This window comes from Equus asinus, chromosome 10, assembly GCF_041296235.1.
Source record: "Equus asinus isolate D_3611 breed Donkey chromosome 10, EquAss-T2T_v2, whole genome shotgun sequence".
NCBI lineage: Eukaryota > Metazoa > Chordata > Mammalia > Perissodactyla > Equidae > Equus > Equus asinus.
Window position 1 is genome coordinate 32,009,128 of NC_091799.1, and position 10,469 is coordinate 32,019,596.

Genomic DNA, 10,469 nt, shown 5'->3' on the forward strand with positions numbered 1-10,469 from the left:
TGTGACAGTCTTCCTCTATTTTGTATGTGGGATGCTGCCACAGCATGGCTTGATGAGCGGTGTGTAGGTCTGCATCTGGGATCCAAACCCATGAACCCTGGGCCACCAGAGCAGAGTGCGTGAACTTAACCACTACACCACCAGGCCAGGCCCCATAGAACTTTTTGAAAAACCTCTTATGACATGTATCACTTTCTACTTCAAATTATATTTATACACTACGCAATAGCAACAAAGACAATTTTCAGGCCCAATCCTAGGCCACCTTACAGCTATGTCCCACCTCTCTCCTCCACTTTACAACTCCTTTTTGTCCTACTTCATTTTTATCAGATGTGTATTGACATGGGCTAACAAGCAAAGTTGAATTCACGTCATATAATTTGAGATGCATTACAGAAGCATTTCCAATTTTAGAAAAAATTTCAATTTTACTTATTAGAATTGTTTTTTACACTTCAAACTTATGTCTCTTTGCTATTAACTGTACCATATTTTTTTTTAAGAATTTTGTGTGTGTGTGCTTTTTCTCCTGGAATCCCCCCAGTACATAGTTGTATATTTTAGTTGTGGGTCCTTCTAGTTGTGGCGTGTGGGACACCACTTCAAGATGGCCTGACGAGCAGTGCCATGTCCACACCCAGGATCTGAACCAGCAAAACCCCAGGCCGCTGAAGCGGAGCGCGTGAACTTAACCACTCAGCCACAGGGCCAGCCCCTTACTGTACAGTATTTTCAACTGGAGCTGGTATGTTCTCAGTGTTTTCATTTTCATGATGGTCATAAAAATTTTTAAACATTCTGAATTTAAAATATAACATACCGTAATCTGAGTCATCCAGATGACCACTATTTAATCCACTAAGGAAAAAGATGCTAGTTCTCACATTTACATTAAAGATCAAAAAACTACCAAACATGTGAACTTTACTTTTCTTATGCTAATGATGAAAGAACACATGTAAACTTGTGCCCAGTCAGGCCCATCTGAGCATCTGTGGGGCCTGGGGCAAGAGTGCAGATGAGGCTCACATTCCATATGTGTAAATATTTAAAAGTTATAAATCAAGCCAGCAAATATGTGTAAAGCTATGGTTTTGAAATGACTGAAAGTTGGCTAAATATCAAAGACAACCAACTTTATTATTTTTCATGTCTGAAGTTTATTATTTTTCACGTCTGGGGATAGTCTGTTATATTTGATATGAGTAATAAAATAAATATATAAACAGTTAATACAATTTATTTTTCTTGCCTTTATAGCAGCAAAATATTTTTGTATTATAAGATTATAAAATTTTTAACATAAATTGTGCTCCACTGACGGTGTTAAAAGACAAACTGAGGCATCCTAAACATTTTAAGAGTTTATTTGAGCACAAATCAATTGGAATCAGGCAGCGCCAAACCGGAAGTGGTTAGGAGTGCTCTGCCAACAGGAGTTGGGGAGAGACTTTTATAGAGAAAAGGTGGAAGCAAAATAAGGAAATGATTGATGGGCTATAGCTTGGAGCTTAGCTGGCTGTTTGCGATTGGTCACCCTTAGGTTCCATTTTCTAACCATGAGGCATTTACAGGCTTAGATTCTGGTTTGCTTATGTAGGCCGCCAGGGCATTAGAGCCACGCCAGTCTAATGGCGTCCTTATTTAATTAATCTAACAACGGTAATGTCAAATTGGGCAAACTTACCTGAGTGATTGTAGTTCTTAATTTTTCATGAATTTCAGTTTAGAGAAAATGTGTTCTCTGGTACGTGAACGACAACTGAAAATGCCAATTAAATTCTTAAAGTAATATTTAGATTCAGAAATCAATCATGAATTTTACATATCATATTAAAACGTTGAAATGGGGATGCATATGATAAATCACCGCAGAATATAAGAATATATTTTAATTTGACCATAAATTATCACTGACATTGCAATTTTTACTATCTCTTAAAGCAATACCTAGAGTCATACAGTAAAGAACTTGTATCATGCTTCATTCATGGTACATATAAACCAACGTCTATGCAAATATAAGAGGAATATCTATTGTTTAATATTGCAGAAACGTTCCTCAGGCAGCAGTACAATTGTTGTGAATACTGTACTAATTCATGAGCAATCCAGAATCAATGAGAATAAGGAGAAAAGCAAGAAAATGGACATTCAGCACCACAGAGAAATAACTGTTGGTTATGCAAGAATTTATTGAATTCACCTGATCTGAGTGGAAGTATTTGGAAGTTAATAATTTACTTTTTCTCTTACCCAAGGACTTCTGCTGCTCAACTATTCCCCGCACTAAAAAGCAGAGTCCATTTCTGACCTTGTGAGATAATAGAAAATATATTATTGGTCATCTCTGCCTCCCACCCCCCCACCTCATTCCTGGCACAGAGCTCCTGAAACTCTTGTAAATTCCTAATTGATAAGAACACTAGGAACATCTTTTGTTCTAATACTTGGACTTTGACCCTGGTTTCTCCCACAGAGTTCCTAAATCCATTGGAATTTCCTAGGTGATGGGAGTGTCTTTTGTTCTAATGAGGTGAGTCTGCTTGGATTCCTGGATGGCCCCTGGATGGGGGCTGATGACCAGAAAGACCAAGTCATGCTTAAAAGCTTGTGATTCTTAGCCTTATTCCCCAGTCTCCAGAGAGGAAAGAGGGACTGGAAATGGAGTTAATGACTGATCATGCCTATGTGATGAAGCCTCCATAAAAATCCCAAAAGTACAGGGTTTGGAGAGGGTCCCTGTTGCTGAACACATTCACACCAGGAGGGTGACACACCCCAACTCCACCGTGACATAAGCTCCTGCACTCGGCATCCTCCCAGACGTTGCCCTGTGGAGCTCTTCATCTGGCCGTTCATCTCTATCTTTCTTCGTATCCGTTGAGAAAGTGGTAAACATAAGTGTTTCCTGAGTTCTGTGAGCTGTTAGAGCAAATAATCGAATCAAAGCGGGGAGGAGGTCATGGGAACCTCTGATTTGTAGCCAGGTCAAACAGAAGTTGTGCGTAGCCTGGGGAGCTACTACTCGCAATTGGCGTCTGGAGGGGAAGGCAGTCTTGAGGGACTGAGCCCTTAACCTGCAGCATCTGATGCTACCTCCAGATAGACAGTGTCAGAATTGAATTAAATTGTAGGACAGTCAGCTGGTGTCACAGAATTGCTTGTTGTGGGAACCTCCCCCAACACACACACATCTGGTGTCAGAAGCCTTGTTTAAGTCTGGTAGCAGTGTGAGAGTACAGGAGAAACACAGGAGGAAGACTGGGTTTTTTCCTTGACTCGGACCTCAATGGGGCATAACCGATAAAGCTTCATAGCATTCCAACCCAGCTCCCTTTTGCTTTAGGAACATAGGGCAAGAGATGAGTTTTCATGGGGCCTGAATGGTGGTAGGAGCGGATGTTCAGGATTCTAGGTTGTGCTAGGCCAGTGCCAAGAGCCAGATCCCAAGTGTCAGAGGTTCTCATCTGTTATTTAACAAAAATGTATGTGTATACACGTGTGTGTTATGCAGGACCCTCTAAAAGGTGGGGACAGGAGCCCCTCTAGTTTGGGCCTATTCGTAGTAGGGGGCCTAATGAAATCCGAATGACTTCACACCGTGCTCTGTAGATATAGGTGGTATGTTCCCGGGTGTCTCTTGTATTATTAGCTATATATTCTTAGAAGTCTGAAATATTTTGTTAAAATGCAACCCAAACAAAAAAAAAACCTTTCCAGCATTTGTTTCTCAAGTATTCTCACATGTGATCTGAGTGGGCTGTGAAAAGTACCATATTTGTTTCCTGTGGCAGCTGTAACAAATGACCACAAACTTGGTTCCTTAAAAGAACAGAAACTCATCCTCTCACAGTTTTGGAGGCCAGAAGTCTGAAATCAGTTTGTGCTGAAATCAAGAGGTCAGCAGGGCCACCTCCCCCCACCGCCACCGGACGGGAGAATGTTCCTTGGGTCTTCCAGCTCCTGGTAGCTGCCAGCCTTCCTTTGTTTATGGCTGCATCACTCTAGTCTCTGCCTCTTTGATCACACTGCCTTCTCTTCTGCCAATGTCAAATCTCTCTCTGCCTCTCTCTTATAAGGACATTTGTGATTGCATTTAGGGCCCACTTGGATAGTCCTGAATACTCTCCCCATCTCAAGATCATTAACCCAATCACCTCTGCAAAGACCCTTTTCCCATATGAGTTAACATTTACTGGTTCCCAGGATCCGGTCCTGACCCCAAATACCTCTGCGTTTAGTCACAATAGGAATGCAGTCCTTTCCTAAGGTTGAGGTTGAATAAGATTCGCTCAAGAGCAGTAAATAAAAGGTACTAATTAATTAAAAAGGAGCTTTAAGAATGCTAGGGGATTTGGGGCATGCAGCATGGGGTGGTATTTTATCATTAATGATCTCAAATAAGAGCCCTTCAGCAAAATCATTAAATTTATAAATGGCACCAAGGCTGGTGGAGTTGTTAATAGTGCTAACAGTGATGCAGTGAGCATCCTGGCTGCACACAGTGAGAGCCCACAAAGCATCACCTGACAAAGGGATTAGATTACCTTTTAAAGCAGTGAAGAAGCAAAAGTGGGATTCTGGCCTGCACACTCAAAAGCCTCTGACAGACAAGGGCAAATTATTCAGTTTGTATTTTCATTAAATATTTATTGAATAAATGAATAAAAGGGCAAGTTTCAGCTTTAATTGGGTTTAAATTAAACATCAGTTGGCAGGTGCACCTGTCGCACTCTTCTGGGCACTGTGAGGATACTAAAATGTACTGGGAACCTGGCCCCTTAGAGGTGACCAAATTAGAAGCGGATGACGGGAAGCATTGCATTGCACGCACGCTGCCACACTCCGGGAGGAGCTGAATGCAGCTCGTGAGTCCTCTTCATCGCCCACTGAACACGTCAGGGTTCAATCTAAGTAAAGGGACAAACCAGCGGCAAAATAAAATTCTTACTTTTTGAAGTCAGTCAATCTGTTAAATAAAACATTTCCAGTCTAAGCTTCATCCACTCTTGTGGACCTCCTCGCCTTGCCCCACCTGAGGGGGGCGCCCTTTACCTCCCTCCGTGGGGAAAGAGGCAGCGACCCACCGCCTTGGTGTCTGTGCCACACAGACTTGGCCTGCAAACTGTGGACTAGACCTGACTCCACACGGGACTCAGTCCTCACCAGCTGGCCGCACGTGACCACGCTTCCCATTCGTACCTTTGGCCGCGGTTGTAAACACAAGCGGCAGCTCCACCTAGCGGTTTAGTTCATTATTGTAAACAAAACATGGTGGCATCTCAGACAAGTTACTTCATTTTTCAAAGTTTCAATGTCTCCACATCTTTAAAATAGGTAGATGATAATTGTATCCTTCTTAAAGGTTGGTCTTAAGATAATGCACGTGGAGTCCTAGCATATAGTAAAGATTCAATAGAAGATACCAATTTCCCCCAAAGATTCTAGAGGTTTCATTCCACAGTAAACACAGTCTCCTTAACCAAATCAGGTAACCATCTGTTGACCTTCTGATTTAACTGAAATTAACCTCTCCTTCAACGGTAGCTTCCCTTGTATTCCTGTAAGGTGGAAAATGCTCGTGTCCAACCATACATATCATGGTAAGGGGTGCCTTGATTATCCCTTTCCACCGATGAGGAAATTGAGGAATAGAGAAGTTAAGTAACTTGTCTAAGTGTTCACCCAGTAAGGGGCAGAGCCAGAATCTGAACCCAGAGAGTCTGGTTCTAGAGGCTGCTCTCTTAACCAGTAGGCAATTCTGCCCCTTTTTATGGCTAAAAGTCTCCTAGACTGAGTTCAGCTCGTTTCCTGTTAAAGGATCTGAAATAGGAATACATTTCGTTTGAGTAATGTAGTTGTAGTTGTGGTAGCCAGCTTCTAAGATGGTCTCTTCAGGGCCCGCCCGGTGGTGCAGCAAAGTTCCCACGTTCCACTTGGCGGCCTGGGGTTCGTCGGTTCGGATCCCAGGTGCGGATATGGCACCGCTTGGCAAGCCATGCTGTGGTAGGCGTCCCACATATAAAGTGGAGGAGGATGGGCATGGATGTTAGCTCAGGGCCAGTCTTCCTCAGCAAAAAGAGGAGGATTGGCAGCAGTTAGCTCAGGGCTAATCTCCCCCCCCCCAAAAAAAAAAAAGATGGTCTCTGCTTTGGACTGAATATTTGTGTCCGTGCCCCGCACCACATCCTAATCCCCAACGTGATGGTATTCAGAGGTAGGACCCTTGGGAGGTGATTAGGTCATGAGGGCAGAACCTTCATAAATGGGATTAGTGCCCTTATAAAAGAAACTCCAGAGAGATCTCTCACCTCTACTACCATGTGACGTTGTTGCAAAAAGACAGCCATCTATAAATGAGGAAGCAGGCCTTCACCAGAGACCAACCATGCTGGCACGTTGATCTTGGACCTCCCACCCTCCAGAACTGTGAGAAATAAATTTCTGTTGTTTATAAGCCATCCAGTCTATGGTATTCTGTTACAGTATCCTGAACAGACTAAGACAGTCCCCAGTGATCCCAACTCGCAATATTCACAGTCTTGTAGTCACCCCTCCACACTGTACCAAGGTTGGTCTGTGTGACCAACAGTACACGGCAGAACTGATCACTTTCAAGATCAGGTTATAAAAGACACTGTGGCTTCTCTCTTGGTCACTCTCTCTCACTCCTGTATCACTTGTTCTGGCTGTGAGTTGCCATGTCATGAGCAACTCCATGGAAAGGCCTGTGTGGTGAGGAATTAATGCTCCTGCTATTAGCCACAAGACTGAGCTTGCAAGCAGATCTTTCCATCCCGTGGGGCTTTCAAACAACTCTAGTCCCAGCTAGCGTCATGACCGCAATCTTACAAAAGATCCTACACCAGAACTACCCATCCATGCTGCCTCAATTGCAGCCCCTCAGAAACCATAAGAGAATAAATATTTGTGGTTTTAAGCTGCCAAGTTTTGGGGTAATTTGTTACAAGTAATAGATAATTAATATAGTAATTGTCTCAAACTTCTACAAACTTGATTTTAAAGGCTGTCTAGCTCAATGCACTTCCCATAAATATTTGATCACAAAACAGCACAAGAGGGTTAGGGTGGCTCCAATTAGAAACTGGGAACTATTCTCAACTGTCCACTTTGATATTGAAGGGGTGTAATAATCACAATGGCTTCAAGACAAAGCAATTCACAGACTGCTACCTGGCATTTCCTTATCAGTTAACAGAGCCACAGGACTATAACATGCGTTCCTTATGTCTTGGACTTTCCCCTAGTAGATATGTAGGATCTATGTATTTATCAGCTGACCTATTGACGTACCAAGATATCCAGTAAAACACAGATCTTTCATAGTTGCCACCATCACCAACTTCCATCTCCAGAACTCTTTTCATCTTGTAAAACTGAAACTGTATATCCATTAAACAACTCTCCATTGTTCCCTTCTCCCCAGCCCCTAGCAACCACTATTCCGTTTTCTGTCTCTATGATTTTGATTACTCTAAGTACCTCATATAAGTGGAATCACACAGTATTTGTCTTTTTGTGACTGGCTTATTTCACTTAGCATAATGTCCTCAAGGTTCATGTATGCTGTAGCATACGTCAGAATTTCCTTCTTTTTTAAGGCTGACTAATATTCCATTGTATGTATATACCACATTTTGCTTATCCATTCATCCATCGATGGACACTTGGGTTGTTGCCACCTCTTGGCTGTTGTGAATAGTGCTGCTATGAACATAAGTGTAAAAATATCTCTTTGAGGCCCTGCTTTCAATTCTTTTGTGTATATACCCAGAAATAGAATTGATAGATTATATGGTAATTCTATTTTTAATTTTTGAGTCACCCTCCATACTGTTTTCCACAGCAGCTGCACCAATTTACATTCCCACCAACTGTGCACAGGGGTTCCATTTTCTCTGCCAACACTTGCGAAACTGGTAAACAGTTGGCCATTGATGATTAGGTAGCTAGTAACTAAAGTTTTTTTTCTTTTTTGCAATTACTGATTATAGCCTTTAGTTGTTCACCCACCCATTGTTAACTATGCTGTTTAGGCAACATGCTATCGACTCCCACTGGGCTCTTATAGATAACATCTCCCTGGCGCCTGGGTCACCATGGTAATGGGTGTTTGAGCTGCTTTTCAGGAATTAGGACCCCTTTGTACAGTTCAGGCCGATTGAGACCACCAACCCATCAACTGGGCCTGCGTGGATGCCTGAGAAGTGAGTGACCTTTTGACGTGAAGAGGCTAAAAACTCCACCCTCAGATCACGCTGACGTCACTATTTTGTGAGCACGCGTCCTATGTAGAGGCATGGAGTCTGACGACGCTTGCGCATATCATCAATTACCTTACCTCTCCTCACCTCCAATCACCTATCTCCACATTTCAGACCACTTTGCCCCTTACCCCATAAATATCCCTGAGTCCCCATTTTCAAGGAGGCGGATCTGAGACTCGTTCTTCCGCTTCCTCGCTTGGCTGCCTTGTGATTGAAACCCTCTCTCTGCTGCAATCTCGTCATCTCGGTGTGTGGTTTTCTGGGCAACAGGCAAAAACGAACCTGGTTCGGTAACACTTGTTATTTTATTTATTTTTTTTTAAGATTTTTTTTTCCCTTTTTCTCCCCAAAGCCCCCCCGGTACATAGTTGTATATTTTTAGTTGTGGGTCCTTCTAGTTGTGGCATGTGGGACGCTGCCTCAGCGTGGTTTGATGAGTGGTGCCATGTCCGCGCCCAGGATTTGAACCAACGAAACACTGGGCCGCCTGCAGCGGAGCGTGCGAACTTAACCACTTCGCCACGGAGCCAGCCCCTACACTTGTTATTTTATTTTCTGGTTTTTTGATAGTAGCCATCTAATGGGTGTGAAGTGGTCACTCACTTATTTTTATTTCCCTTTTATAGATGACAGAACAGAAGCACTGTCAGGTTAAACAAAGGCTCACAATCATTAAGTGTCAGAGCTGGGATCTGAACTCAGGTAAGCTGACCCACTGTTCACCAATATGTTAAAATTCTTGTGAGGCAGAAGTTCCAAAATCTCTCAAGGAGAAGGTAGAGGGGTTCAAGGGCTAACACCCACCGAATAAAGGGCAAAAGAATCAAGAGCAAGTCAAATTTATTTTTCTCCTGATGATGTTCTCCCAACCCTGGGAAGCTAAACTTGCCAGGAAATTACAAAATGTTGTTCTGAGGGTAGAACTCTCTCTCTCTTTTTTTTTTCTCCTTAAATAAGCTTTGTTCAGAGTGTCCATTTGGGACTTGGACTGGAGCCTTCTTATGCCTTAGTTTTTGTGTCATCTAGTTAGGCCACCTAAAACCAGAAAGTTCTCCTTAGGTTGTGTCACCATGTACACGTCCATCATCTTTTTAGTCAGGCCAGGACTCAAAAAGTCTTCCCTGAAAAGGAGTCCTGGCCGACTACCAAAATGCTCATGTGTTATTCTTTACAACTAGATTAAAGAAGTCAGCAAGAGCAGGTCTCAGAGGAATTCCTTCCTCCAGGGCAGAGACAATGTGTGAGATTTAAGAACCTGGGCCTTAGCATCTGGCAGACCTTCAGTCCTTCGAAACTCAGCCTGCCATTTCACATAAAGTAGCTCAACATTCCTCAGTTTCATATATAAATCATAAATAAATATAAATATAGAAATGATATATAAATCAAGGAATGACAGGACCGGGGCTAATGCGCAAGAAGCACCTAGCACGCAAAGGGCACTCAATAAATGCTTGGTGATGTTATCATTTCAGTCACAGATCCATGCACAACAAAATTGTGCATCACAAACATTTACCATTGAGCAAACATCGATTATTAAGAACATATGTTCAAATCCTGGAAAAGATGCCTAACAGGAGTTAAGGAGCACCGAACAGGTGACACACATCAATATACGGTCACCTTTCAACGTAAATATGTAGATCTATTGTGCGGTAATCAGGCATCAGGTGATCCCACCAGGAGCGTCTTAACCGTTCCGAGATGTGGCACAGCCATTTCTTACATGGGGATTATTACACAGTAGTAAAAACTTCTACATGTTTAGTGCTTTTCTTATCTATAAATACGTAAATTATAAAAGAAAAATATTCCTGGGATTTGTATGTGTGTGTGGACATACAACCCGAGATGGTTGGTGAATCCTGAAAGCAAGCCCAACCTATGAAAGTCTCGCTCTCCAAGACCCGACGGTGGCCGCGCCTCAGTCCCAGACGAAGTGGATTCACACCATCGTAGGACCGGCGAGCTGATGGCTTTTATCCGACCAGCGGCCTTGACGAAACAGCCATCCGCGGAGCTGGGGATGCCGCTAGTCTCCGGCCCCGCCCCTGCCCAGCTGAGCCTGCGGGATAGGTCACCGCGCCCGCCCCACCAGGGCCCCGCCCCGCTCGGGCCCCGCCTACAACATTGCGGCCTGCATTTCCCGTGAGCCTCGTCGGCTGCCGCTCT